An 8,842-nucleotide genomic window follows, 5' to 3' on the forward strand; every position below is an offset into this window, starting at 1 on the left:
TTTTGTTTTGCTTATTTGTTTTTTTGAGATATTCTTTGTACTGACAATCATGTTTCTAATAGCTAGCATTTTGTTTTCTTTGCAGCACTCCATTACAAATCGCGACCCACAAGGCCTTGAGACTCGATATGCAGAGAGGCACGGTCTCAGGGCATTGATCGACCGATTGTATAGACGCGACGGCCCTGTAAGTCACTCATCTTTCTTGTCCGTAGTTACTATGAGATATTTGAATGCATTATTGTATGGTGGATTGATATATTGTTTCTTTTTCTGCAAAATCCATTTGATGCTCCTTTGCAACGGGACGAGCTTTCGGGAGACGAGGATTTATAGCTATTAGTGATATCGTTTCATGATCGCCTGATCTATGTAGACATTTTCTATGTATTAGTGATATCGTTTCATGATTGTACCAATCGCATTCTGCCACCAAAAAAAAATTTCTCTGTTACCGTCGCTATTTGCGTCGTAAATTTACTGCTCGCGTCGCTATTGGCGTCGCTACGAGCGTCGCAAATTCTCTGTAACTGTCGCTATATGCGTCGCTATATGCGTCACGAATGCGACACAGATAGCGACGCAAATAGCGACGCATATAGCGACAATTCTATGGTGTCGTCAATAACGACGCTTTTTGCGACGACGGGGGCAAATTTTGTTGTTTGTATTTTCATCGCTTTAAACGTCGCTATAAGGTCTATATCTTGTAGTGAAAGCACTTGCTGTGCATCCAGGATTTCTGATACCTTTAAATGTTTCCATGATTTATGCATATTGTGGATGCTAAGTGCTCAAACAATTATAAAATCAGTATTGTGCACATGTGGAAAACATCCTTTTAATGGTTTTCAGCTACCGTTCTTATGCGGCGTTGCATGAACCTAGCACCGAGGAAACCCTCATGCTACTGGACCCTTATTCTATAATTATTTACCGACCTATATGGTATGAAAAAAAAATCAGTAAGCTTTTCATCGGTTCACTCAGCATTTAGATACATTTTAACCACTCTACCCTCCCATCGATCAAATGTTGCATTGTTGCATAGATTTATAAGGCATTTTGCCATCATTTTATGTGTAAAAAGCGGAAAAAGACACACTAGAATAAGAAGGTGGGGCTGAACTGAGGCAAATCCTCATGCTTCAGTCCCCACAAACATTCACGAACATTGTTCTTATTTTTCATTAATTTTCGGTACCCAAAATGCATTTTTCCCCTATTTTTAGTGATTTTTCTCTATTTTCCTTGTATTTTTCCTTATTTTTAGCATTATTTAATTACTAAAAATTCAAAATAGGTTATCGGCTGTGGCCCTTAGTTCCTTCTTGCAACCAAAATGAAAATTTAGTTGGTGCCCCTATTTATTTTTCCATTTTTATGCTCAAAAATATCATTTTCCCTTGGTTTTCCATATTTTACGTGTTTTAGTTTATTATTTTGGGCCACAAGATGCGTGTTTTTCTGATTTTCTGATTATGATCAACAAATACTCATGGAAAACAGCAACATAAACAATTTTTAGCCCACATGAACAACATTTTATCAATCAAAAGCCATGAAATCTCAAATTTCCTTTGAAAATTTTGAATTACCGCTTATTTGCGTGTTTCGGGTTTCATGTCCATGGCTGCAAATCTGAAAATCAGCAGCACTTCATGCTCATGCCGATCACACATCACCATTTCCAGCCCGTGGAGCGATCCGATCGATGCCAGACAAGCCTCCACCATTCTTTCTTCTTCCTTTCTCTTCCCGCATGAATCCCCCCTTAGAGGAGAGAGAGGGAGGAGAGAGAAAGACTGATTTTCTCTCTCTCTCTACAGGCTACCATTCTGCGCACGAAGGACGGCGATAAGAGGCCGAGAGAACAGGGATTTCAGCCCTGGCTTCAGATAGCATGGGTGTATTGTAGTGCCCAAGGCCCTCCCTCTCCACACGTGTCGCTCTGTGCCCCCCCTCCATGGTTTTTTTTTCAGCCACCGAAAAAAAACGGCCCCCCCTCCCATTCGCGTTGAATTTGAGGCCCAAAGGGTGGAACCCTTTCATTTCTCTTTTGACCGGCCAGTTTTTGGCCTAACTCTAGTGTCCAGCGTCCGTTTTAAGTCTGAAAATTTCTGTGAGCTCGTCTTGAGGTCCCGCACTGCCTGCCAATTCCTGTGACTCGTACTGGCACACATAAAAATTACTAAAAATCCAGAAGTGTTATACGGGCGTCCTTAGATCACTTTGATGCTTAAAATCGTCCTAGATCGAGCTGCCGCCTTTGACATTGAATATTTTTCCCTTGATATTCACAATTTTTAGCTATTTTTAAGCACTTCTCAGCACCAAAATTCTGCTCTCACACTTAAAACCGAATTAAAGTCAAGAAGAAAAACCTGGTTTTGGGGTGAGATATCCACATGGATACTGGGAGATGAACCTCCCGCAGCTACTCCTTGGACTTTCTTAGGCGGGATCGTAGTTTGAATGTGAAGATAGCTTTTACTCTTTCTTCTGGAATTCCACCGTCTCTCTTTCGAGGCAAGATGTCGTTAAAACGGTTGGTCACGAGAAGGAATGATAGGATCTTTACATTCTTAGACTCTTCGGAGAGGAAAAGATTTACAAAGCCTAAGAAGTTCCTATAGGGTCTATACTTGGCAAAGAGTTTATGGGTGAGTATGGTTTTGCAACCACAAGAACCCTTGGAGAACTTTGGCTTGGGGAAAAAGGTATAGAAGGAAATTATTCTCTTTCCTTGCACCTCCTCTACTTTTTTTTTTCACACTACTCCTTTCTCCTTCACTCCTCCCTACTTCCCTTCCTTATCTTTTACTTCCCTTCCTTATCCTCTACTTCCCTTCCTTATCTTTTATCTTTTCCCCTCTCTTCCTCCTTCACTCCACTCCTTCTTTTCTTTATCTTTTCCCTACCCTTCCTCTTTTACTCTTCCTCACGAGCTACTTCTTCCTCACCGGACAACATCCGGGGCCCATGATGATGGTTTGGATTTGGGGTCCAAGGGGGGAAAAGAAAGAAGTAATGGGGACTCGAGGGATTTTTTTAAAAAACTTAGGGGGAAGTGAAAAGGTAAAAAAAAGTTATAAGGGGGGTGAAAGGGGGCTTGGGGTTTAAAAACCCGGGAAAGAGGGAAATGGAAATTCAAAGGAAGGGGATATGAGGGGTGAATGGGGGCTTGATTAGCCCCCCCTTAGGAAGCTTCTACAAAGAAGCTTCCTTATCACGTGGCAGGAGGGGGGGAAAGATAATCCAACGGGGGAGGGAAAACTGGAAGTCAGACGGTGGCACTATGGAGGGCAACTGTAGGTGATGGGCGGCAGCGGCGGATAGTGGCGGTAGCATCAATCGGCAAAACTCGGGCAGGGCAGCGTATATGATCTTCTCCTCCTCCTCCCTTCACAGCATGTCGACGGCGGTAGTATCCGCTTCATCCCTTCTTCCCTCCGTCCCTTTCAACAACAGCCCTTCCACCTTATATAGGGGAGGGGAGGGAATCCTTCCCCCCCTTACCTGTCAGTGTGCATGGAGAGGGACCTGAGCAAGCTCCAAGGAGGAGCTTGCTGCCCCCCCCCTTACCACCTAACGGACTGCGACGTCACGGCATAGATCACGCGCCGCCATGAAAGGCGAATTTTTTTTTCTTCAATATTTTACATTGGACATTCAATTTGGGAGCCAAACCTGAGAAATTCCCTTCCCCTACCTAAGCAGTAGAGAGAGCCCCTTTCCCTCACAGTCTTCAAATGTATCCCTGTCCTGACATCATCGATTACCATGTTATCCACATAAACGTCTGAGATCCCGCCTGATAGTTCACTCCCCAAGGCAATTCCTGCACTCGAAGGAATGCTACCCATAATGCGGAAACTAATGATGTTTGAGCTTGGCACTCCATAAGAAATGCCATACTCATCCCACCCACTTTTTATGGATATGAGGTCATCACCAGTGCTAATGAAGTAGTCCTCTATGCATACATTCGAGCTTGAATCAAGATCAATCCCATCAGTATTGGGTGAATCAAATGGAGCAAAGCTAGTCAGATTCCGGATATGGACATTTCTGCAGTAAATAGGGTGGATATTCCAAAATGGAGAACCTTTGAATGTCAGATTTGAGATGACAACATTTGCACAATCTTGCAACTCAACCTGTGAGCCACGACTGTAATCCAAGCTCTTATTATGGTACAACTCCCACCAAATTGCACCTTGCACATCCACTGCTCCATTATCACCTATGATGACAACATCCGTAAGATTTTCATACCTCACCTTTGCATCTCTCTCTGCTTGAATAGTAGGCTAATAGGCACTCTCTTTTAGTTGGATTTGGGATTGCAAATCAGCTTGCCTCTCAATCCCAGCTACAAGTTTGTCCTCAAGAGCTCCAATCTTTTGAGATGCCTCTCTAGATTGTCTCTCGACTACGACCTTGGATTCTTTATCGATTGCCTTGGCCTTCTTTTGAGCTTCAAGATTTGCATCCTCTACTACAAGCAAGTTTAGAATTTGCTTGGATACCTCATCCAGATTCTCTTTCAGCTTGCTTGTCTCCCCATCCTTTGCTTTGGCATGTACCCCTACTTGAAGGATGGCATTCTGTGCAGCCGCAAGTTCACACTCCAAAGTCTTGATTCCTGACTAAAGGTCACTCTATTGTTGACTCATAGCCCCGAGTTGTCTCTATAGAGATGATATCCAATCACAAAGTTCTCAGAGGTGACTATGCAACTTCTCTGTCTCCTCGGTCTTCTTAGAATGAATCTTCTCAAAGGTGTCCTTGGCCAGAAGGGACGCCTCTTGTGCAGTAGAATTTTCATGTTGAAGTTCTTTCAGTTGGAACTTGAGCTCCTCAGAGAGAGCCCCTTCCCAGCAGTTATTCTAGTCCCTATGCTATTTGCTGGGCCAGAAGAGGATGCATGGGATTGTTGCTGGGCTATTTGTATCTGTTGGGGGTATTGCTTCCTGCAATTGACTACCACCCTGATGCTGTTGTTGCTGGTAAAATTTGGCCTTCATCACTAACTCTTTATTATTGCATCGCGGAACATTGAAGGCTCCATACAGCCATGGGCTACAATGAGGACAACCATGAATTTCTTGGAGTGGTAAGCTACTACCTCTTCGCCAAGCTTACGCAAGGAATGTCTCATGGTTCTTGGTCTCTCTTCTCCAACCACTTGCTAAGCCCAACCTCTTGCTTGGAGAGATTAAAGAATTACATGAGTTTTGGCTTAGGCTGAAGCTATGGATCACCAATTGATTGTCTTCTTCTAGTATGCACTTCTTGAAATGCATGCATGACTGAGCACACTTCAAATTTCTTTCTTATTGATTGAGAATTTAACTCCTAACCCATAATCATGCTTGGTCTTGATTTTTGATCATTAAGTCAAAAAGCGTTTTGAAAAAAATGGGTAAGTGATGCAATCAATCAATCAATCTGAATTGCAGAGGTAACCCTTTTCCCATCCCATTTTCCTTATTGATCATGCATATCATGAAAGGCCCAATCCTCAATTTGTAAAGGCATATCATGCTGGTTGCTTAATAATAAATGTCTGCCATGTATATTCCGGGTGAGGAAAAGCTCGATGCCAGGCGAGGCGGCAATACAAAAGAGGGGTGACCCCCTTGCCAACAAAGACCCTGAAGGGGTGCACAACCCGGCATGGGGGGAACTTTGCCCACCTCCCAGTGATCCAGAGCCCAAAATTTTCTTGTAGATGCAGGTACACTTAAATGAATAGCCCAATCCCCAATCATTTACATTCCACAACCTTGTATATGTATTGGTAATGAGATGTATCACTTGGGAATGTATGGTGGATGTATGTAGTGATGGGTAGGGTATGTAGTCAATAAATGGTCTCAGCAAGAGAACTATTGATGCAAATGATGTATGGCTCTATGTGGCATTGAGAACCACCATTTAGGCCTAGGATGTCTTAGAATAAGCACCTCAGCATCGGGATAATGTATGCTCATTGAAGGAGTTCTTGTAGGGTATTGCAAACAGCCAATCCCACATAGTCAGCCCAAAAAAGTCAATTATAGAAAAGCCTTCTTGTGTGAAAAAGTGTGGAACCCATAGCTTGATTCAAAGAGGGCATTTTCCCCTTCGATTTGAGCTAGAAATCTCCCCATTTTGCCCTATGGTTTGGGAGATACGCCCAATTTTGTGCTAAGAGGTACTATGGGACAGGCAATAGTCCTACACAGTCAGCCCACAAAAGTCAATTACAACAAAGCCCTGATCATTTAGTGTCAAATATATTTTTACATAACCTTGTAGAGGGGATTAAGATCTTTAATTTGAATTAGAAATTTTGGCAATTGGAGCTTCCTAGTTCAAGATATTGCCATCTCTATAACAGGGGGTCTAGTGGACTTTACTTAGAATGGCATGCCACAAGGGAAAAGCAAAGGCCCAAGAGGACTTCCAACGTGAAATAAGGGACTCCCTTGCCTCAATGAATGGTCCTAGCTCAGCCCAAGAGAATCATGAAGACATGTTTGAAGATGTTGCCCCCAAGATGGACCGTTTGGCTATGCTTAACCATACTCTATGCGACCCGTCATGCTGACCGGCATCGAGAGTTGGAACAATGCCATAAGGAGATGGAAACCCGCCAAGATCAGTGTCATTCTGAGATGATGGCTAAGATGAACTTACCCATTGAGTGCATGGGCGCCCTCATCCCTGCCATCGCAGCCTCCTCGGCTCAGCCCAAGGAGCATGTTCCTCCCCGTGATGCCAACCTCCCTCCTCCCTTGGAGACCGAGCATAGCCCACAAGGTTTTGGTGGCACCCATGGCTTTCCCCATAGCATTTATGAGATGGGCGAGCCCTCCACTTGACATGATGAACCCATCCTTCCCTCCCCTATTACAAACCCTTCAAGCCCATCCTTGGGACAGCAGCTCCCCCATAATGGAAGCTATATGCATTCTCATGGGAATGGCCAGCAAGGGCCTAATGCAAATTTTGGGTAGTATGTTTATGGGCGACAATATGACCAAAGTTTTAGTAATAGTCAACAGATCAAATACATGTACATGAGCAGTAAGGCTATTATCACCATACGCAATATGGATAATATGAGTATCATTATGAGCAAGAGCCACATTGGTATGACCCTCCATATGGACAGCATGAGCATTATGGTCATAAGTAGCCATCTATTGTATATGAGGAGCAAGCTGACTATCAGCAGCATGTTAGAACTTTTAGTGAGCTAACCAATGGTGATGAGCATGTGTGTAGATTGCTATCTAAGGCTAAACGCATTAGACACCTTACTAGTGATACGATACGGGAACTACATGCTGCAGGCTTATGCTATCGATGTGCTAAGCGAATATCTTGTGTGTTACAACTATATATATCATCTCTCACTTGACTTGGGTATCACCTATATATACTAACTCTACATCAATATGAATCATTCTTTGGGAGCATGCCTTGTGTATCTCTCTCGTACTCTCTCTCTCTCTCAACATGGTATCAGAGCCAACAAACAAACCAAGATCAACTAGACGAGCAACAGAAAGAAGATTTCTTTGCAAATCTGGAACATAAAGAACTCCTCTTAATATTCTAGTGGATGAAACAGTCCCGAGATATAAATCACCCACTCCTTTGACTTGACAAGTCGTATCATCCGCAAGGTAAACAAACTTCTTGACATGAAGAGAATGATAATTGTGAAGCCACTGCGATTGGTATGTCATGTTTCCAGTGGCACCTGAATCAACGATGAATAGAGAACCATCATGAACATGAAGTACCTTTTCTGGAGAGATATCATAATGGACGAAATTGAGCTCCTGATGAGTATGATCATCATCAGTTGTAGTTTGTTGAACAATATAAGCTCGAGAACGTTCTTCATCATATCTGCGTTTATAACAATGACGAGATGGATGATCTGTATGTGCACAATAATCACAAGGAGGAAAAATTTTGGACGAGCGAGGTTTCTTTGTAGTAACTCCATGCTCCTCATCATATTGACGTGCCCAACAATCAGAAGCCATATGACCTTTCTTATCACAATAAGAACAATGTTTGTTAGGATAAGCAAGACGAGAAGATTTACTACCTTGATTAGGGCGTCCACCCTGCTGAAAACGTGAAGCGGGACGCTTGCGAGCAATAGCATTTCCTTACTTGCTTTGTGATTCTACTAATTCTGATGATCATAAACCTCCTTCACCTCCAAAGAAGATTGATGAAAATTTGGAGATCTATGTTGATCTTCCTATTGAGATAGAGCATGGATTCTATTCTATTGAATATGATGTCTTTGATGATGCTATGTCTGTCCAAGAGGATCCAATATCGTATATGGAAGCTATCAATTCGTCTCAAAGGGATCAATGGCAAGAATCTATGTAAGCTGAGTACGATTCTTTAATCTCCAAAGGTACATGGATTCTTACTGAACTCCCCCCAAATCATGTTCCTATCAAATGTAAATGGGTTTATAAAACCAAGACCAAAGCTGATGGCTCGTTTGATAAGTTCAAAGCACGACTTGTTGCAAAAGGTTACTCACAGATTGCAAGAGTAGATTATCAAGAAACATTTTCTCTCGTTGTGCGCTCCACAACTGTTCGTATGATTTTGGCTTTTGCAACACTATTTGATCTAGAAATTCACCAGATGGATGTTAAAACGGCTTTTCTCAATGGAGATCTTGAAGAAGAAATCTATATGGAGCAACTTGAAGGTTTTATGATTGCAGGAAAGGAGCATCTTGTATGCTAGCTTCATCGTGCATTATATGGATTGAAGCAAGCCTCTCGTGGTTGGTATATTAAGATTG

This window comes from Lygodium microphyllum, chromosome 17 (genome assembly GCF_053477565.2).
Source record: "Lygodium microphyllum isolate KBCC chromosome 17, Lygodium_microphyllum_v1.1.10, whole genome shotgun sequence".
NCBI lineage: Eukaryota > Viridiplantae > Streptophyta > Polypodiopsida > Schizaeales > Lygodiaceae > Lygodium > Lygodium microphyllum.